Below are 23,120 nucleotides of genomic sequence, written 5' to 3' on the forward strand. Positions count from 1 at the left end.
GGCTGAGACATTATTTTCTTCATGATACTATCCGGAGTCACTTATTTAACACTATTCTAGCTACTGATAGAGCAGCCAACAAAACATTTCTAGCCCAATAGAACTTATATTATATTCTATGGGGAAAGACAGAAAACCAAGTATGTGTTATGTCAGGAGCACTCAGTGGTACGGGTCAAAAGCAAGGTGGAGAGGGAGTTGGGAGGTGCTATTTCTATAGGGTGAAGTATGAAAGTGGAAGATAGTGTGGACACTGATGGATCCTGGCTTCTGCCTCAACAGCCAACAAACCTGCTCTTGCCAAGGACGCCAACAACCTCTACACCATCAAATCAGTTCCTTCCCTACCTCACCTGACACACCACACCTCACCTTACCTGCCCCTACCCCACCCCCAGACCCTCACCCACTGCACCACCTACTTCTATGCCAGGCTGCTGCTCTCCCCTTCACCAGCTTTTCCTCCCCCTTCCCTCAGTAGAGGGGCTTGTCCTGAACTTGCCACAGCCTACACTCTTTCCCTCACCTCCCCCTACCCACATGTCAGGATAACCTCAAGAATGCCCCTGTTGAAACTCCTGCAAGGGTTCCCACAGCATATGAGGTAGAACACAGTCCCTAAATACTCATTAAGGTAGAGTCTCCCAGCTGCCCACAACTGGCATAAACAAGCACTTCACTCAGTCGGCTGACTCCTTCATCTTGTAGATATTAGCTTCCCACAGGAGCCCTCCTGGACCACTCTCTGTGTAAATTATTAGCTATGTTCTCTCCCAACACCCTGTACCCACCACAGTCTGCCATTACCTACTGATGGGTATGTTGACTGTGTCTACAATCAGAATGCACTTTCTTTAAAGGGGTAACCAGGTCTCTTCCCTCGACTAATACGTGTCTCGTCCCCAGCACCGTGCCACCACACAACGGGCCCTTGAGTATGTGCTGAATGACCTCCAGAGTGAAAACACCAGTGTATTCCTACTGTCCACAGAGGCCCACTTGGATTAGGCCAGCCCTCACCCCTGGCCTTGCTTCTCCCTCTCATTCTGCCTGATGTTCCCCCTGCCTGTGCTGTCAAATAAAGAAATAAAATCTTTTTTTAAAAAACCTTAATTAAAAAAATAAAAATAAAAACCACAAACAAAAGAAGTTTATATGGCCCTCCTCACACAATAGAAATTTCCAAAATGAAATCGGTTTTTACCTTTGCCTGCTAAAGACAATCTCCCTTCCATCTGCTACTGAGAATCAGCTGTCACCCTAAAGCTCTCCCTCTTCTTATCTCCCTCCCATGCATGCATTTTCATCAATTTGTCAGCCACCCAAGTAGGAAGTCTGGGGGAGAGCTGGGGCTCACTCACTCAAACGAAGGCAAGTGAGATCATCTGAGGCTGGCATCTATTTCAGAAACACTGTAAATCTCTGCACCACCCCAACTGCACCATGCAGCCCTTCTGCTGACGATCTCCTGAGATGTGTGGACATATTTCATCTTTATCGGCACTCAAAATACCTACATCCTTGTCTTCATGATACGCTCATTTTCACTCTGGTCTTTCTGTCAAAAGCAACAATTTGCCTTTCATAAAATCAAACTTGAAAACAGTGGTAGAAGATGAGGTTTCAGTTCATTAGCAAATCTGTTTTAACCTCAGGCATAGATTAGGAACCCTGCGGCATGGGCATTTTCTATGTCAAACTGTCGTTAAAAGTGCTTAAAACAAGAAAAGTGTGTCTTTACAGCTCCATGGGAGGATAAACACACCTTGGTTACTACAGTGCTATAAAATATCAAGGTCAGGGTAACTTATCTCTCTTTCATTTACCTCTCCTTCAAGGACTCCTAAGAAAACAGACAAAAATAAAATGAGCATATCTAAGGCACAAATCATTTAACAAACTACAGTGCAGGAAAAAAAATGTCAAAAAAAGCAATGGACGTCTATTTTCTCAAAACTGAAATCCTTAATATGCTGATTTTTTTCCCTCCATACTAACAAATGAAGTCAACAAATGAGCAGGGCAGGAGGAACTTGTGGTATATAAGATTGAATCAAATGGCAAGATTTTGTTTTCTCATCTCTCAGGTCTCTGGGAACCAGGGTGCATTTGGGAGAAGAAGGAAAAGTAGGGAGAGAAATTTGGAGGAAATTCGAAGCCAACCATTTAGACTGATTTTTTAACTGTAAAATTTCAGAGTCTTCTCATTATTGCAGGAGCCCAATCCACTTTCCTGGCATAAGGAAGATGAAGAACACCTGATTCTTCTTAAGTCAAAATCCCAGATTTTGCCTAGGAAGCCCGATCCCATCCACTGTGCCCCAGTGATAAATTCGTGTCACAAAAATTCACTACCAACAGAATCTCAGGCCAGGCCACCCTCTTCAGGTGGAAACACAGTGTGGCTCTCACTATAGGCAGACTCTCAAGAACAAGAACAGCCCTTTCTAATGAGAAGCACTCTTTAATTATCAACTGTTACCTGCCACTGGCCACAGGAATGGAGAAAGAGACTGTGTCCCCACCTTCCTTTTTTTTTTTTTTTTTTTTTTGTCCCCACCTTCCTGACCACTTGGCAGACTTGGATAGATGTCTGACCTTTCTGAACTTCACTTTCTTTGGGGGGCGGGGGGAACAACCTATTTTACAGAGCTACAGTAAGAATTAAATGAAGAAAGATATTTATATGGACTAACAGTGTCTAGAATCCAAGACGTAGCCAATACAATGGATTTAAGCCTCCAGCCAATGCTCCCCAGGATGTTCAGAGCTGCTCTGACTCTGTGTGCTGTGATAAAACACAATTAAAGGCTTCTTAGCCACAGCAGTAAAGCTTCCCAGAAACTGACTCAGGGGACAAAGAGAGAGCATGACTGTTAGGGTGGGTGATGAGCAAAGGTCTCAAGAGAGGGAGGGAACTGCCATTTAGAGATTAGATACGCGGTTCTTCAATGAAACACAATCGAATCCCACCAGTCCCTGCACTCAGACACAACTGCCTTTCTTTTTTTATTAGCACCCTTTCACTCTTCACCACAATGAGTGTCTATATAGTAGCAAGGTCTAATGGCTCTTCATCAACTAGTGCAGTTGGGAGCCTCCACAGCCTACCATTACTTGCACACATACCCCCAGAAGTTCCCTCAGCAAAGAAGTACCACCTAGTGACCGATGACTCGCCTTCAACATCAGTTCTGGGGCACACTTCACAGAAGTGTCCCTTACCAGCCACTACTCAGGCTAGACAGCAGAATGATAAAGAAGAGCCTGCAATTCCACCTTACTTTCACAACCAGGAAGCAGATGCACCCAGACCATGTGGCAGAGATCATCTGCAGGCCAGGAAAGGAAACATTCCAGCAACATGTACCAAGAACCTGAGATGTGACAAGCTCTGCACTGAGACCTGGGTTACAATGATGTCAGAACATCACAAGCTAATGGGAAAGATAGCTTCGAGGGAGCTAAGGCACATGTACAATGTACAGAAACACACAAAAGGGCATTCAATGTCATCAGCAGGTTCAGGACATCTTCCTCGGGCAGGAGGCCTAAGCTGAGGCCCCCAAGGATGGGCAGGAATTAACCAGGGAAAGAGGATGTAGAGACAATGGTTTCAAGTAGAAGGAATAAAGAGATCTTTCTCAAAATATTAGCAGTTTGGCTTCTGGTCCCTTCTCTCCTTTATCCTTAACTTTGATGAGCAAAGAAGTGAAGGTAAGAATACAATTGTCTGGAGCCTTCAGGATCCACATAGAGGGATCTATAGGATCTTCAGGATCTCTACATAAAGAGCCAGTGCAATTTCCCGAATCTGTCATCCAAAAAAGATGACAGAATGAGAGGAAGAGCTAACTTATCACAGCCGTTTCTGAAGTAAAGCAGAAGGAGAAAGAGGGGAGAAAAAGAGGAAGGAGAGAGCAAGATTGAGAAAAGGAAAGTTTGGGAAAGATGTGTCTTCTACTTTGGTGATTTGACTTTAAAAAGTGAAAAATCTCTCCTAAATCAAAAATTCAATAAGCAAAGTTAGAAGGTAAGTGCCAAATGAAGGGAGAGACCATGAAAAGAACATTACTAAATAGTTCTACAAAATTGGTTAAGCTCCCCAACTTACTAACTGCAGAGAGAAAAACATATCTTTACAATGAAAAGATCTGGCAGTTATACTAACAAAATGATCAAATTTAGCATCATTAATGGTGGGACAACCTGACATTATGTACCTTTGATGTGACTGTGAAGCATACCCACCAAAAATCCTGAGCCTGAATATAATCAAGCCTTTTAGGCCCAACATAGTTCACAGGAAATACAGGGGATGGAGAAACATGTTAACCATTACAAAAAGAAAACAAATCCAGAATGTGGGACGTTTTTCCATACAACTAGGCCTATCACTTCAAAAAGTCCATGCCAAGGGGAAAAGGGGGAAAAAGATTATTCTCTTCGGCATGAAAATGATATAATGGTTATGGAAGGGAGTATCTTTATTTTTAGGAATACAAGGTCATGATGTCTCCAACATTTTCTCTGAATCATATGAAAGTAAGAGAGACAGGTACATAAAGCAAGTAAGGCAAAAGTTAACAAACATCTACTGCAGGTAGATGGCTATAAAGGGGATGGTTGTTCCAAATTTTCTGCGTTAAGATTTTTAGTAATACAACTGTTGGGGGAAAAAACGGAAAAGGAAAGACCTGGGTGGCTCAGTTCATTAAGCAGCTGCCTTTGGCTCAGGTTATGATCCCAGAGTCCTGGGATTGAGCCCTACTTGGGGCTCCCTGCTCAGTTGGGAGTCTGCTTCTCCCTCTATCCCTCCCCTGCTCATTCTCCCTCTCTCTCTCAAATAAATAAATAGAAAAAAAAAAGCAAGAAAGAAAGACTAATTTCCCAACTTAAAGAAAGAGCAAAAGAGAAGAATTAAAAGGGAATTCACAAATATAAAATAAATGGTCAGGGGCACCTGAGTGGCTTAGTGGTTGAGCATCATGATCAAGTTTGGCTCAGGTCGTGATCCCAGGGTCCTGGGATCGAGTCCCACCGCAGGCTCCCTGTTGCCTATGTCTCTACCTCTCTCTCTCAGCGTCTCTTATGAATAAATAACATCTTTTTTAAAAATAAATAAATAAAATTAAAGGTCAAATTCAGGGAACAATACATCCACTAGAGATCAAAGAAATGAAAACTAAAACACCTGAGATACCGTTTTTTGCCTATCAGATTAACAAAGATTTATGAAAGCACAGAAATAATGATACATGATACAAATAAACGTACAGCCATTGTGGAAAACAAGCTGGTAATTTCTTACGATGTGAAACATCTCCTTACCTATGACTCACATTTACACAAGAGAAATGAAAATGTGTCCACATCAAGACTTGTACATAAAAAAAAAAAAAAAAAAGACTTGTACATGAAGCTGCCATCTTGCATCCCGGCGTGTGTGCACCTAATCTCAGCTGGTCCGCCTGAGACCTCCTGAGCGCCAACCCTATTCCCCTGTGTGGTCCCATTTCCGCTCCAACAGGATGAAAGAAACTATCATGAACCAGGAGAAACTCACCAAACTGCAAGCACAAGTGCACATTGGTGGAAAAAGAACTGCTTGCCGAAAGAAGGTGGTTCATAGAACAGCTACAGCAGATGATAAAAACTTCAGTTCTCCTTAAAGAAGTTAGAGGTAAACACTATCTCTAGTATTGAAGAAGTGAATAAGTTCACAAACCAAGGAATAGTGATCCACTTTAACAACCCTAAAGTTCAGGCATCGCTGGCAGCGAACACTTTCACCATTACAGGCCATGCTGAGACAAAGCAGCTGACAAAAATGCTACCCAGTATCTTAAACCAGCTTGGTGCAGACAGTCTGACTAGATTAAGAAGACTGGCTGAAGCTCTGCCCAAACAATCTGTGGATGGAAAAGCACCACTTGCTACCTGAGAGGATGATGTTGATGAAGTTCCAGATCTTGTGCAGAATTTTGATGAAGCTTCCAAGAATGAAGCAAACTGAATTGAGTCAACTTCTGAAGAAGATAAAACTTGAAGAAGTTACTGGGAGCTGCTATTTTATATTATGATTGCTTTTTAAAAAACTTTTTTAAAGACTTTTTGATTTACCTATTTTTCTTTTTAAGAGATCTTATTTATTTATTCATGATAGACACAGACATAGAGAGAGAGAGAGAGAGGCAGAGACACAGGTAGAGGGAGAAGCAGGCTCCATACCGGGAGCCCGATGTGGGACTTGATCCCGGGATTCCAGGATCGTGCTCTGGGCCGAAGGCAGGCACTAAACCGCTGAGCCACCCAGGGATCCCCTGCTTTTTAAAATTTTGTTCATGGATCTGATAAAATCTAGATCTCTAATATTTTTAAGCCCAAGCCCTTTGAACACCGCAGCTCTTTTCAGTTTTTGCTTATACACAATTCATTCTTTGCAGCTAATTAAGCTGAAGAAGCCTGGGAATAAAGTTTGAAACAAGGTTAATAAAGTTCTTTGCCTGGGGGAAAAAAAAAAAGACTTGTACATGAACAGTCACACCACCTTTATTTATACTGAAGCTAAAAACGATAAAACGAAAGGAAGGCAAGCCAAATGTTTCTGAACAGAGGAACGGATAAAACAAACTGTGGTATGTCCAAGCAACAGAATATTAACTATTGATACATGGAGCAACACAGATGAATCTTAAAAACATATTGAGGAAAAGAAATCAAGCAAAAAAAGTACATACTGTATGATTCCATTTATACAGAACACAAGGAAAGACCAATCGAATCTACAGTTGAGAGAGCAGATGGGGGACGGGAGGAATGCCTGGAAAGGGTACAAAGGAACCTTCTGGGCTTCTGGAAATGTTCTGTATCTTAGCTATAGTGGTTACACATGTGTATACATTTGTCAAAACTATTGAAATGTACATTCAAAAGGGTGTATTTTATTGTTTCCATATTAAACCCAAGAGGTGAATTAAAATTTCAAATTACAGTAATGACACTCAGAGTTGGGGAGGATGTGGGAGAGTAGGGTCTCTTTAATACACTGGTAGTGGGAATACTGACTGGTCCAACTTTTTTTTTTTCTTTTTTTTTGCTAACAGCTTTATTGGAATGTATCTCACATACCATACTATTCATGCATTTAAAGTAGATAATTTCAAAAAAAAATAAAATAAAGTAGATAATTTCAATGGTTTTTAGTCTAATCACAGAGTTGTGCAACTATCACCACAGTCAATTTTACAACATTCCTATTACCTCAAAAAGACAAGCCATACCCCTCAGTCATTACCTCCTAATCCTAAGCAACTACTAATCTACTTTCTATCTCTAAATGTGTGTCTACTCTGGACATTTCATGTAAGTGGAATCATGTAACACGTGGTTTTGTGACAGATTTCAACTTAGCATAATGTTTTCAAGGTTCATACATATGATAGTGAATATTTTAGTTCCTTTTTACAGCTGAACAATATTCCATTATATGGATGCAACACATTTTGTTTGTTCTGTTTGTTTATTTATAAAGATTGATTATTTATTCATGGAAGACAGAGAGAGGCGTGGGGGGCAGGGCAGAGACACAGGCAGAGGGAGAAGCAGGCTCCGTGCAGGGAGCCCAACGCGGGACTCAATCCCGGGACCCCAGGATCACGCCCCGGGCTGAAGGCGGCGCCAAACCGCTGAGCCACCCGGGCTACCCTATTTATTTACTGATAGGCATTTGGGTTGTTTCCACCTTTGGGTTATTATGAATAATGCTGCTATGAGCATTGGTTTACAGGTTTTGTATGGACATATGCTTTCATTTCTCTTGCATAGACACCTAGGAATGCCAACTCCTGGGGCAAATGGCAAATTTATGTTTAACTTTTTGAGGAACTACTAGAGTGGCTTCCACAGTGGCTACACCATTTTACATTCCCACCAGCAACGTACAGAGGGTTCCAGTCTCTCCACATCCTCACCATCACTTGTCACACCCTAGTGGGTGTGAAGCAGTATCTCTGTGGTTTCAATTTTCATTTCCCTAATGATTAATAGTGTTAAACATTTTTTCATGTGTTTATTGGCCATCCATATATCTTTGAAGAAATATCTATTCAACTTGTTTGCCCACGGTTTAATCAGGTTGTTTGTCCTTTTATTTCCGAGTTGTAGTTTTTTTAATATATTCTGTATAACACATCCATTATTAGATACATGATTTGCAAATATTTTCTCCCATACTGGGAGTTGTCTTTTCTAAGTGGTACAACTGAAAGCAAGTCTGACGACATACATCAAAAATTTCAGTGTGAATACCCTTTAGTCTTATAGTTTTAGGGGTGCCTGGGTGGCTAAGTCAGTTAAGTGTCTGTCTTCAGCTCAGGTCATGATCTCAGGGTCCTGGGATTGAGCCCCACATCGGGCTCCCTGCTCAGCAGATGAGTCTGCTTCCCCCTCTTTCTCTCTGTGATTTCTCTCTCACTCTCTCTCAAATAAATAGAATCTTTAAAAAATTATATCTTATAGTTTTACTTCTAAGAATTTATCCTAAAAATAAGAAATGGAATGAGAAGAGCTAATAAATAAGAACACTTATCACAGTATTTTCTTTTTTTTCTCTCAAAGATTTTATTTATTAATGACAGATACAGAAAGAGAGAGGCAGAGACATAGACTTAGGGAGAAGCAGACTCCATGCAGGGAGCCCAATGTGGGGCTCAATTCCGGAACTCAGGGATCATGCCCTGAGCTGAAGGCAGCCACTCAACTGCTGAGCCACCCAGGTGTCCCTTATCACACACAGTATTTAAGCTGGATCTCAATCCTTTCCTGATACATAAATAAAAATTAACCCCAAATGGATCACTGTCCAACATGAGAACCAAAATTATAAAACTTCTTGAAGAAAATATAAGAAAACGAGAGACCTTGAGTTTGGGATTTCTTAAACAGGACACAAAAAACATGAACTAAAAAAATATATATATATATTCTGGACTTCATCAAAATTTAAAACTTTTGCTCTTCAAAAGATAATTGAAAACGATAGTGTATGTCTATTTTTACCTACACAAGTACAGAAAAAAATAAAAAGGATGTAGTAACAAAAATAGGGTATAAAACTCCACAAAGGGTGTTTCAGAGGATTCTGCTCTTCTTCTCTCTGAAATGTCTGAATTCTCCATGACAAGGACTACCCACTTCTGTATGAGGAGAGTTGGAGAGAAACTATTTCCATTTTGAAAAAGGGAAAAAGTGAGTTTTCATCTCATAATTAATAGAAAATAATATTCACCTATTATCATATTGATTTGGAGTTGGGGGGGTGGCCACATTTCAAAAATAAGAATACACTGTAATTTTCTTTTTCTTTTCTTTTTTTTAAGATTTTATTTATTTAGAGGCACCTGGGTAGCTCAGTGGTTGAGTGTCTGCCTTTAGCTCACGGTGTGATCCTGGGGTCCTGGGGTGAGTCCCACATTGGGCTCCCCATGGAGAACCTGCTTCTCCCTCTGCCTATGTCTCTGCCTCTCTCTGTGTGTCTCTCAAATAAATAAATAAATAAATAATTTTAATAAAAAGTTTATTTATTCATTTGAGAGAGAGAGAACACACAAGTGGGGGGAAGGGGCAGAGGGAGAGGAGAAGCAGGCTCCCCACTGAGCAGGGAGCCCAGGGCTCCCAGGACCCTGAGATCATGACCTGAGCTGAAGGCAGACACTTAATCATCCAAGCTATCCAGGTGCCCTTACTGTAATTTTCATAAGAGTGTAATATCTTTGCCCTTTTTTGCAGATAATTTCTATCATACACACAAGTTAATCTGTCAACAAATTTCAGTGATGTAAATGGATAATAATGGCTTAAGATTATTCTGTAAGAGAAGTTTTTACGTATAGCATTAATCTCAACTCTCTGGGGCTTAGTTATATAGAAGTAAAAATAATTCAAGATAAATAATAAAAGTCTGTGCACTTGACTCAGAGGAGAATCTCTAAGCCCTCACTAAGTTAATTACTCTAATTTTACACTCAATTTAACAAGTTATGCAAACCAATAGAAAACAGGAGGCACTAGACAAACAGGGAGGGTAAGTGGCAAACTCACTGCAGAACAAGTGGCAGCCAAGAGCCTGGAGGAGACAATCATTAAAGCTATGAAAACGAAAACCCACTCACAAGAGGGCCTATGATGGCTGAGTAGAGAAGCAAATTATACGTACGGTGGAAGACTATCAAGGGACTATAATGATACAATAAATAATATTCAAGTTATAATCTAGAGATAATTAAGTTATACTCTATACATTCAAGAAAGCAGTGATGATTATGTATTTGAGATATATTACCACTTTTCATTAAAAATGGCTAATTTTATTAAAGAAATGGTTAACAAAATAAGCCATGGACATCTAGACAACTCGCTTATATCAAAGGAAGCTCTCTATTCATTTAGACAGGGGCAAATAACTAAGGTATTTTTGTAAACATATTTTAATAGCTACTCATCTTAATGCCACTCAAAGGACTGAAGTGAGGAAATAATTTAGATCCACTGACAGATTATTCTATGCTCCACAGATCTCACCATGTAGGTGGTTTCCTAGACCAGCCCAGAGTAAGAACTAACCCCGTGGACAAGAGCACTTTCTATTACTGCCTTCTCTTTTTTTTTTTAAAGATTTTATTTATTTATTCATGATAGTCACAGAGAGAGAGAGAGAGGCAGAGACACAGGCAGAGGGAGAAGCACGCTCCATGCACCGGGAGCCCGATGTGGGATTCGATCCCGGGTCTCCAGGATCGAGCCCTGGGCCAAAGGCAGGCGCCAAACCGCTGCGCCACCCAGGGATCCCTATTACTGCCTTCTCATCTGGCTCTATCCAACACATATAATCTCCTGCCTTTGCACCTCTGCAAAAAAGCACTTTAACTTGGCTGTCTGGGGCCCAGGTCTTTAAGTTTGTCTCACACCCTGCATTTTTCCTAAGCTCTTCAAATGCCACTCTGCAACCACACTGCATTTGGATAGCTACCAGTTCATATGCAGAGAAACTAAGTTCCTGACTCTGTAAGGAAATGGGAGTCTGATCTTCTCACTGTTTATTCGAGCTACCCCCACCCCCCACGTGAGTTCCTAGTGTCCACACCAGTGAGGCTGGCATTTCCACAGACAGCTGGATATGACTAATCTGACCACACAAATATGAAACTAAATGAGGGGTAGAGGCCAGTGCCACTTAAGTCAGCAGCAGAAAGAACCCAAACACTGAGTTCCTGCTCCTAGGCTTGGAGGGACTATGTCTGAGACTCCAGCCAGAGGAATTATTCATTCCTCAGATTAATTTTGTAGCTTGAAGCATCATATGCATGATAGCGGCAGATGCCAGGCCAAAAGGTCGGCGTGAAAGTCGGCCAGGCAGCAGTGACAACAGGTAGGGAACCTGGCCAGAGAAGGTGGTCTCCCATGTAAGGCAGGAGAGTGCCAAATGAGGCTGAGGCCACAGGCAAGCAGCCTGATTCCTGGAGGCTCCATGCCAGGAGGCCATGATGGCTGCAACCCAGTGGGGGTCCAGGAGTAGCCTGGGATGTCCACTGACCAGGAGGCAGCTGTCTACTCTGGAATGGCTAACTAATCGCCTAAGATGCTACTGACCAAGGAGGGCAAAGGAAAATAGGTTCTTCTCTCTGGACTGGGCAGTCGTGTTCCCCCCCCCCCCCCCCCACCAAAGAACGTCACTGAAGTGGAAGAAAAGCAGCCAGTTTCAAAGCACTGAACCGATTCAAACTGAACCAACTGGAGCTTTATTTAAAACAATGATGGCTTTGTCAGGAGACTGCAACAGGCCAACAAGAGCCAGCTGAAAAACCTGCCCTCCCCTCCTAATTTCTGCTCCCTAGTTCCCATGACTTTAAGACATCACACAAAAAAAGAGGGAGAAAAAGTACACATATAAACCATCAGCCAACCCATGTGACGCAACAGAGGAAGGCCAGCTGCCGTTCAGAGATGACATATCACTGGAGCTAGCTGTTTTGCTGCCATGGATCTCCTACCCAGGAGCTGGAACTCCCAGGACATATTTGAGTCTCATTTACTGATATATTTCCAGTGATACCAGCCAACAGAGAACAAAGGGCTGAAGCATCAAGTTTTTCTACAGTGCTGCTGGGTCAATGTTCCAGTCAATTTGGGAGGGCAGCACACCTAAGACCACTTATAGCCACCAAGCTGGGGTAGCTGCCCCTAGCTTTATAAGAGGCTGAAAGTTTCTATCCCAGGGCCCTCTACAGCAGGAAATAGAAAGAGATTCTGCAGGAAAGAACCTGGAGGGGCCTGGAGGGGTACCAGCAGATTACAGTATTTCTCACACCACACCCAACCCTGCTCACACTTTGCCCATATTTTACCAATCAGCAGCAATCACCTCAAGCACTGTACAAACACACCCATAACTCTAAGGAGCCAGCAATGAGCGCAAAAACAGAGATAAGCAAACAAAGTTATGGGGCAAAAAGCAACTGGTTACATACTAGCCAAGCCAGCCCAACTGTAATCAAGAGGTCTCTGGTAGGCTGCTGTGAGAAGCAACTATGGGGGCCATGCATGCCACAGGTGAGTTTCCCCAGCACCACCTGCCTGCTGGCTCTCAGGTACTGCACAAGGACAATGCCAAGGACAAGCCAGAGGCTGATAACTGGGTTCTTTGCTTTTGCCAGAAGACTTTTTCCTTGGGCAAAAGGTCTCTCACAGGGGAAAAATCATGAATTCCAGAGCTAAAGAAAAATTGAGACTTATCCAATGAATAGAAGATCAGCCTGAGAAAGAACTAGGAGGCTGGGGGCCAGGCTCTGGAGCCCTGACCCCGAATGTGGCGGGTGGATGTAGATGCCACAAGGGGCTCCATAACCTCTCCACTGAACCAAGGGAGTCCTATGACTAATGCCGTTTTCCAAATACAAAAAAAAGTCCTGGTGTCTCCAACCAGCCCCTCCACCACGCATTCTGCTAACAGTGCAGGGGTAGGGGTGTGCTAGATGGAACTGTAGAAACCCCACAACTGATCAAACTGACCAGTAAGGCTGCCAAGCCAGAGGTCAGGGTCTCTGGACTTGATGTGACAGAGATTAATTAAATTGTTTTCCAGCAGATTGAATCAGCTCTTCCACAAATCAGGTCATATCAGCATTTGGTTTTATAATTCAAAGGAAACGCATCCACACAGCTCCCCAACACATGTGGTATGGACTCACAGTTGAAATTACAACCTTTCATGAGACTCAATGCTCCCCCTGCCTCCAGAACAACAAAAAGCTACGGGACCACATTCACCTGTTCACATCACTATGAAGCCCATAGTCTCAGGGGTCTGTCAACCAGTGGGACACAGCACAGACATGCAAGCTCTGGCCTCAGTTCCAACGCACATGCTGCTGAGGGGTGTGTCAAACACCAGCCATTGTGTTCCCTGTTCTTCTGCAGGCTGTAGGGACACACAAAAATGTGGGGCACTTTCCTATCAGCAGCCAAGGGCACAGAACAAAGCATGCTCCTCAGCCGTGTACCTGCTCACCTGCTCCCTCCACACACACTTTATCGTTCAAAGGTTGGAGAGTGTGACAAGGCAGAGGGGGTACTTAATGTGGCAATCCCAATTGCCACCTGTTTTCAAAAGTCTGCTGAAAGATTCTCAGGGTCGAGGGTTATTTCTGTCAGGGAGAAGGAAGAGGCAGAGGGACATTTTCAGAGTAAGTAGCCATCTTGCAATAAAGTAAAAGTGATGAACAGAACAAGGACCCAGAAACACCTTCGAGTTACACAAAAATATCATGAAATATTCTCAATAACTGAGGGCAGGATTAAATAAATAGTACATTCACACAGTGGAATACTATCTAGTCACTAAAAAACATTGAGGATGAATATTTTGGGGCTCTGAAAGGTGTTCATAATCTATTAAATGGAAAAAAAATACACTCATCCTGACCAAAAAAACAAAACAAAAACAAAAACCTCACAAGGTCTTAAGGGATAAACACTAGAGAACTGACAGTGATTATCTCTTTTATTTTTCCTGGAAGGAGACCTGGAAATACATCAAATTTCAAAAAGTAAGTTGTTAAGCCTAAAAGAGTAACACTCCAACTTTTCAACAGAAACACTGCATCTCTAATACATACAAATTCTATTTCAATCTGGCTTAGAAGTTATTGGCATTTAAGAAACATAAAACTAATTTGCCAATACCCTTAGAGATCAGATCAAATACAGATAGAAATCCAAGAGCAGGAACATGCCCAAAGTGGCTGCACAAACCATACTTTTATGTGTGTATGTGTGTTTTAGGGGGAAGGTTCTAAACTGGGCATTATCTATTCTTTTCTTAACTGCCTCAAATATGCACACACACTCTCTCTCTCTCTCTCTCTAATACTGAGGGAGGAAAGACAGAGGTATGTAATGTAATGTCAAATGTGTAGGTTAGAAACTTTAAACAAAACCAGAGACAGACCTCCTCAGTGTAACTTAAGAGTTATAATTTCATTTTAACTATAACCAAATCAACTGTTTGGAGTGAAATCTAATTATTATACCTTTCCTCCACCCCAAAATCCCCCTTTAAAAACAGCCCCATCTGAGGCAATTATGGTGAAATTAAGGGGTGTGGTCTCAGATGGACTATAAAGCTAAGAATATTTCTAGTCCAAGAAATTCACAAAACGGAGAATCGATCCTCCATCTCCCAAGATAAAATCATTTAAAATAATTGCCCAAGCTCCTCCTAACTCAAAGTAACTGTCTACTAGGTACATATATACTTCCAGGGTTTACCAGATGTTAAATTTTATATTCAGAAGATTTTGGTCCTGTGACTTTAAACAAAGCACAGGGCAGAAGGTACATGTTAAGAGCCAGAACACCTAAAAATATTTTCCTTGTGCCAGAAGCTGACCTGTGGCAAACAGCACAATACATTCCTTCATCTCTTAGGCCAAGACTCATTTCTAAACCAGATTTAACCTAGCCCAAATTCATTTCACCAGAATAACTAATACTTGGACTCAGACATTAAAACTGTAAGTTGAAGCAAATTTAAAAGTGGAGTTCACATATTAATTTAGATTTCTTCCAACTTTTCAAATATGCCAAATCTTGTAACACTGGGCTCACATTCCCAAACAGCAAGGTCACCTGAAGCTGAGTGATGGTTGTCCCCTTTACACCAGGCAAATATTCTTTAATTCACCAAGCACCCCTCCACTCCCTATCACCTTTCCACTGATCTCTGAGGCCAAGTCAATTGCAGTTTATGCTTACACGGGTTTTCACAATAAAAAATTTCTCTGTAACCATGACTTTATCAAAAGGAGGAAAATACATGATATAAGAGGAATGAATGAATGAATGAATGAATGAATAAATAGTACTCTTTTCCTTACAGATAGCTCATTTCACTCCCTGGTCCTTGTGGACATCTGTATTTGTAACACCTGACTCATACAATGTTAAGAGGAAAAAAAGGTCTTAACAGGATAACCTCAGAGAGGGTGATTTGGCAAGCTATCGGGCAAGCTAGAGAGGCAGGTCATTTTTCCAACCATTCTCTCATTTACTATACACAGGAGAGATGGAAGATACCAAATATGAAATTTCTGGACATTGACATAGTTAAGATATTGACGATCATGTGGTCCAGTGCCTACCAAGTCAGGCTTCCTAAAGATAATGTTGAAAACCTGAAGAAAGAAAAAAAAGAAAAAAAGAAAAAAAGAAAAAAAAAAAAAGAAAACCTGAAGAGTGGGCAGCCCTGGTGGCTCAGTGGTTTAGCACCGCCTTCGGCGGGGATCAAGTCCCATGTCGGGCTCCCTGCATGGAGCCTGCTTCTCCATCTGCCTGTGTCTCTGCGCCTCTCTCTCTCTTTATATATATATCATGAATAAATAAATTTTAAAAATCTTAAAAAAAAAAGAAAAAGAAAGAAAAGAAAACCTGAAGAGTTTTAGGGATGCCTGGGTGGCTCAGAGGTTGAGTGTCTGCCTTCAGCTCAGGGCGTGATCCCGGGGTCTGGGATCAAGTCTCACATTGGGCTCCATTGTGCCTGCTTCTCCCTCTGCCTGTGTCTCTGCCCCCCTCTCTCTCTCTCTGTGTCTCTCATGAATAAATAAATAAATAAAATCTTTAAAAAAAGAAAAGAAAACCTGAAGAGTTTTAAATATTTTTTAAATAGCAGTTCTATTGAGACATAATTTCCATGCCACGAAATTTTCCCTTTAAAAGTGTTCATTGATGTTTAGTATATTCACAGAGTTGTACGATCATCACCACTCTCTGATTTTAGAACACATTCATCAACCCTACACCCATTAGCTGTGATGATCCATTCTTCCATCCCCATGGCAACAGCTATTCCACTTTGTGTTTTATGAGTTTGACTAATCTGGACATTTCATATAAATAGGATCACAACAGGTGGGCCTTTGTGTCTGGCTTCTTAGCATAATGTGTTCAAGGCTTCTCCATGTTGTAGCATACATCAGTACTTCATTCCAAAAAGTGTCTTCAATATTTTTTAAAGTATTTATTTGCCTGTGATAAAGCCATGGTGGTCATTATCTAAATAAATGCATTTTTTCTCATTTTGCTAACAATATGAAAACTTTCAAATATACAGAAAAAAATTTTAAATTATATGGTGCAGGGCAGCCCGGGTGGCTCAACAGTTTAGCACTGCCTTCAGCCCAGGGCACGACCCTGGAGACCCGGGATTGAGTCCCACATCGGGCTCCCTGCATGGGGCCTGCTTCTCCCTCTGCCTGTGTCTCTGCCTCTCTTTCTCTCTGTATCTCCCATGAATAAATAAATAAAATCCTTTTTAAAAAAGTTATATGGTGTACACCCATGTACCCACAACCTGGATGCTACAGTTAACACTTTGATATATTTACCATATCATAAATTCATCTATCCATCCATCTTATTTTGAGCAGTGGTTCTCAAAGTGACGTGGTGACCCCTGGGGGTCCTTGAGGCCCTTCTGGGGGGTCCATGATATCAAAACTATTAAAATAATAGTAAGGGACTTTTTCATTTTTACTCTCATTCTCTTAAGAGTATTGCAGTGAAGTTTTCCAGGCATGTGATACTGCAACAGATGAATGTAGATATGAGCATCCAGCTATCTTCCAACCAAACGTTAGCTGAACATTAACAAGATCTACAAATGTGTAAAACAATGTCACTCTGCTCGTTTTTTTAGAGAAGAGTCATTTTCTACAAAACTGTTATTTAGGTTAACACGTAATGGGTTTATCATTTTTTAAATGCTCTAAAAATGTTTTTTAAAATGCTTTACATTTTCTCAGGTTTCATTTCTAATATGGTAAACATCAACAGGTCATCATCAACCCACACAAACAAAAGCTCTTTGGGGGAGAACAAACGAGTCCTGAGACCAAAAGGTTTGAGCACCACTATTTTAAAGCACTTTTGAGTAAGATGCAGACATCTATAAACTTCATCCCTAACATGTCAGCATGCATAACATCAACCAGAGTTCATTATTTGTCAATGGTTCCTGTTACTTTTAGTAAGATTTACACATAATGTACAAATTGGAAGTGTGCTGTTCTCATCCAATGAGTTCTGACAAATATATGCACAATCCCCTATATCAAGATCACCACCATCCCAGAAAGGTCTCTTATACCTCTTTCCAATCAGTCCCCTCTCCTCCCTAAGAGGCAAGTACTGGTACGATTTTTTTCACCTTAGTTTCACCTATTCTAGAACTTCATAAATGAAATCATATATACTCTTCAAAGTAAGGCTTATTTCAATCAGCATCATGTTTCTGAGGTTTATCATGTTATTGCACAGGCTGGTAGGTTGATCTTTTTTATTGCTGAATGCAAATTATTTCTAAGGCAATCTCTCTCAAAAACTTCAGGTCCATTGAAGATAAATAAGGTCAGTAACCATGGTTCTAGTCAAGCTCTTCCCCCACCTCTTGTCTCTTTTTTCCCACAATGACTTGGAGGGGCTGTGATATGTTACTAACCAGTGGCACCACTGTCCAATAGCACTCAAACCAATCATCCTTCCACTTGCACTGCCATTTCCTATTCTCACCTAAGAAGAAAGTTCCCACCTCAAACTGTACGAAAATTTTATTACCAGGAATGGAAAATCAATACCCAAATGATGAAGGTACTAAGCTTCCCTTAAAAACATGTCTGTCAGGATCCTCAGATGGCTCAGCAGTCTAGTGCCTGCCTTCGGCCCAGGGCATGATCCTGGAGTCCTGGGATTAAGTCCCACATCAGGCTCCCTGCACGGAGCCTGCCTGCTTCTCTCTCTGCCTGTGTCTGCACCCCCCACCCCGTGTGTCTCTCATGAATAAATAAATAAAATCTTTTTAAAAAAATGTCTGTCATGAATGAATAAACAAATGTGATGTGTTAATACATGGAATACTATTCGCAATTACAAGGAATAAAATACAGACACGCTACAACATGGATGAACCTTGACAACAGGATGCTAAGTGAAAAAACCCAGTCATAAAAGGCGATGTATAGTATGGTTCCATTTATATGAAATGTCCAGAACAGGCAAATCTAGAGACACAGAAAGCAGATCAGTGTTCATCTGGAGCTAAGGTAGGAACTGAGATCAAAAGGGCAGGATCTTAGTGGGGTGATGGAATCCAATTCTAGAACTAGATTAGGATAATGACCGCACAACAACTTAAGATGAGTGTGTTTTGAGGCACCTGGGTGGCTCAAGTCAGTTAGATGTCTGACTCCTGATTTCGACTCAGGTGGAGACCTCAGCATTATGGGATGGAGCCCCATGTCAGGCTTCCTGCTCAGCGGGGAGTTGGCTTGTCCCTTTCCCTTTGTTCCTCCCCTCACCTCGCACTCTCTCTCTCCTTCTCTTTCTCTCTAATAAATAAATAAAATTAAAAATTTTTAGAAAAAAAAGATGACTGTGTTTTATGGTATATAAATTATGCTGCAGTAACGTTGCTAAAAACAACAACAAAAACTTGTCTGTGCAAGTGGCTAAAAGAGTCCTGCAAGGCAGAGAAAGACCTGTTTAATAATTTAAAGAACAAAGAAGGCATTTTAAAAGACCCAGCTTGCTACTCAACTAGAAAAGAGTTGCTTACGATAACAAACTAATACAATCACATGTTGTTTTAAGAATTCATTGAAAGTGTTTCATTTTAATAAATAAAAGGGATTTATAAATTAACTTCCTCTAAAAAGCTCAGTATCAAGCTATCAGGGCAGGTAGGTCCCAACTGCCCATCATGAGATGAGGTAGTCCACTGGCAAATGGGGCAGTTACCATGTGAGCACAGGATGAAGTTCTTCAGGATGTTCTTTCAGAAACTCAAACACTGGGTAATATCTAGAAACTAATTCCCCTACTTTTTATATAAAGAGCTATTTTTTGTTTTGATGACTGAGTTTGTCTCTCAGTGACAAATCAAAAGAGGCCACCTTCTTGCTGACGCCCACAAGCCACACAGGGAAGGAACTGTTAACTAATGTTCAGAACAGACCCTCCTACTCCCATTATATTCCTCAACAGCAAAGCTATGCTACCTAAATCCTCATGGTCTCCCTCTCCACTAAAACTCAAACCTGTTTCTACCAGCAGCCCGGTTCTCTGTTGTCTTTATAAGCTCTTACTGCTTAGCTTTACTCTTTAGTTAGATTCTTTATGTTCATTTCTGAGACTCAAAAGCAAAGGGCAAAAAATTCTGTTTCTGAAATTGTTTCTCCAGATCTCGGACACTTTCCTGGAGTTCCCCTTCTACACTGCCTCTTCCCAGAAGATTTTTCTGGTGATGCAGTCCAACCCCAAATACATTAAGAATGCTAGATTTGGAGAAGTTGCTTTAGAGCATTTAGGACCAGGCCGTCTCTACAACAACCAAACGCAGCTGAGCAAACATATCTCTTGGGATAGATATATAATAGTACATATTTTGCAGGAAAAAACACTACCTTCTGAAGTTCAAAAGTCTAAAACCTCCTGTCCACAGCTGGCCTCCTCCAGAGGCACAGCAGAGGTCTGGGAGGCACAATGGAGCAGCACGGACAGCAGACTGTCAAGGCTATGTGAGGATTGCTCCGGCGATAGTGAGGACCTCGCTGAACTGAAGCGTCCCCTACAGTGACAGCTCATCCACAGCCTCCTCTTGGGGAAGCTGCCCCTTCCACAGCTCCCATCGCAGGGCACACACAGCAGACAAGTTTCGTGCATAGCACAGTGGTGTCCTGCCACCGTAGCTGACTGGGCCTTCCCCAGCTTTCTCATTTCTGTAAGACCCCCCCCAGCTCAGGCCAAAACCTCCTAGTCACTGTAGATGCGGGTCTTTCTTTAATCCTCCATGTCCAATCCATTGGCAAGTCTAAAACCCACCTTGAATCCATCCAGTTGTCCTTACCTTCATGGCTGCCCTCCTAGTCTGAGAAAGGCTAAACAGTTTCCCAAGTGGTACCCCTACTTCTTCCCTTGCCTCCTACCTACTAGTCTCCACAGGGCAGCTGCAATAAGCCACATTCCCCAGTGCAGTGAATACAAGACCCTAAGTTCTCACCATGGCCAATGAGGCCCCTTGCCTCCTGAGTCTTATCTCCTACCACTCACCATGCCCTCAGCATTCTAGCCGTTGGCCTTCTTTCTAGCCCCACCATGTGCCAACTTCATTCCACCTTGGCCTTCGCCTTGGGCTCTTCTACAGCCTGGAATGCCTAACCATGCCTGGCTCCTACTCACCACTCAGGTTTCAGTTTAACCTGAAATGTCATCTCCTCATAAGACTTCTTTGACCAGAGAGGTAAAATATCTGCCCACCCTCCCCCAGCCCCCTATCACTTTCCTTCTTTCATCTTGTTTTATGTTCTTCACTGCACTAACAACATAAATCTGATTTGCTTACTGATTCCCCTTACTAAAATATAAACTTCATGAGGGGAGATGACTAATTTTCCTTATTTACTACTGTACCACCAAGGCTAGAGCTGTGCCTAGCACCCAACAGAGGCTTGATTAATAACTTCTAGAAGGGAAGAACAGCCAATCCAAAGACTATGGCCAGACTCATGCTCTGGGCCTATGAAGCTCTTCTCAGAGAGGGAGGGGACAGCTAGTCTCCTCCTCAAACATTTTAATTGGAGGCTATGGGGTTTAGTTAGGCAACTTGCAAAGGGCACCGGTGGTAACAGGAAGCTCTAAAGCAAGGTCTGAAAAAAACAAATAAAAAATAAAGCAAGGTCTTATGTGAAACACAGGCCACAGGCAAGCTCTAATCAGTCAGATGCAAAAGCTCCACTAAGCAGAAGCTTTCACGCAGAGAAGAAACAGGGCTGCAGGTAAGTGAGCCAGCTGGCAGTGGGATAAGCAAGACTGCAAAGAAAAGCAGAGCCTGAGAAGAGTCAAGTCACTTCACAGGGGTGAAGCTGGAAAGAAAGACAAGCTTCCCATGCTGAGGATCCAGAGCCTAGAACCCTGCTCCAGGCAGTTGTAGGAAGTCAGGCAGTCCTAGAAATCCTGGAATCATCATGAGGTTACCAGCACCCTTCCTAATCCTTGCAATAAACCCCCATTACACAGGCGAGCACAAGAGGGTCTCTAATCCATGATCCTGGCCCCCAAGAGCTCTGCCTAAATAAAACACAAGTCCTGTGGCCTAGATTTCTAACCACAGACCATATTCCAAAAAATGATAGAAAAGATCACCTATTTACTGTCTGAACTGCACATATTACATCTGAGAGAATGGGAGCTCACATTGAATTTTCTGTCATAGTATGAATCCTTAAAAACAAGTAAAATAACTTTCTACAATACTCTATTCTAGGAATTGTACTAGGGAATAAAGGTAAGACCCATTTGACAGACTTTTCCTTATATAACAGGGCCATCCTATCACTAGATCCCCTGATATAACTTGATAGAACTCCAGGGTGGGCTGCTACACTCTCCTGTTGTTGAAGAAGAGTTGAAAATGCCTTTTATAGCTGGGTTATATGGTTAAAACATGACCTCAAGGGGATCCCTGGATGGCTCAGTGGTTTAGCGCCTGCCTTTGGCCCAGGGCGTGGTCCTGGAGTCTCTGGATCAAGTCCCACATCAGGCTCCCTGCATGGAGCCTGCCTCTCTCTCTGCTTGTGTCTCTGCCTCTCTCTCTCTCTCTCTCTCTCTCTCTCTGTCTCTCATGAATAAATAAATAAAATCTTTTTAAAAAATGACCTCAAGAAACATTTCAAACAAGGCTGTATTAGTTTCCTATGGCTGCTATAATAAATGACCACAAAATGAGTGGCTCAGAACACTTACTGATTATCTTATAGTTCCAGGTCAGAAGTCTGATACGGGTCTCACTGAGCTAAAAACCAAGATGTCAGCAGGGATGGGTTCCCTTTAAAGCTCTAGGAGAGAATATGTTTTCCTGCCTTTTACAGCATTTGGAGGCACCCACATTCCTTAGCACACAGCCCCGCCACCGACCTCAGCACCAGCAACATCAGGTCAGGCCTTTGCTGCTCTCTCTGCTTCTGATTTCTTCTTCTATTTTCAAGGACTTTTGTGATCACAGTGGGCCCAGCCAGATAACCCGAAATATTCTCTCAATTTTAAAGGAAGCTGATTAGCAACGGTGATTCCATGTAACCCAACATATTCACAGGTTCTGGGGATTACTACATGGATTGGTGGTCCACCCCAGGGGGGGTGGTCATTAATCCGCTACATCAGTCCATGTGAGCCACAATACAAATACCACACAACAAAAGCACTCAGTCTGTTGTCCCACTCCACACCAACATCCTCTAAAGCACCGCTCCACAGGGTTTGTGTTTGTCTTTGCACAGGTGAAGATAAACAAGGCTCACCAAGAGCAAGTTTATGATATTGGCTTCCAGGTCCCTGAGCCTCCCTTTTCAATCCCACGAATATTTCTTAATCAACTAGTATGTGCCCAACATGGTTAGGCTCTGTGGGAAAGTCAAAGGTGAAGATAGCATGAATCACAGCCAAGTCAGGTCTACATAACAATAAGAGGCAGGGGATCCCTGGGTGGCGTAGCGGTTTAGCGCCTGTCTTTGGCC

General features: G+C 42.1%; 1 protein-coding gene and 1 pseudogene across 4 annotated transcripts in view; one reads left to right on the forward strand and one right to left on the reverse strand.

The window, feature by feature from the left end:
• Window positions 1–23,120, reverse strand: part of MLXIP (MLX interacting protein) — a 65,608-nt gene that overhangs the window by 36,758 nt on the left and 5,730 nt on the right. The gene's annotated exons all lie outside the window — the stretch shown is intronic.
• LOC144299483 (transcription factor BTF3 pseudogene) lies at window positions 5,447–6,090 on the forward strand (annotated as a pseudogene).

This window comes from Canis aureus, chromosome 27 (genome assembly GCF_053574225.1).
Source record: "Canis aureus isolate CA01 chromosome 27, VMU_Caureus_v.1.0, whole genome shotgun sequence".
Classification (NCBI taxonomy): Eukaryota; Metazoa; Chordata; class Mammalia; order Carnivora; family Canidae; genus Canis; species Canis aureus.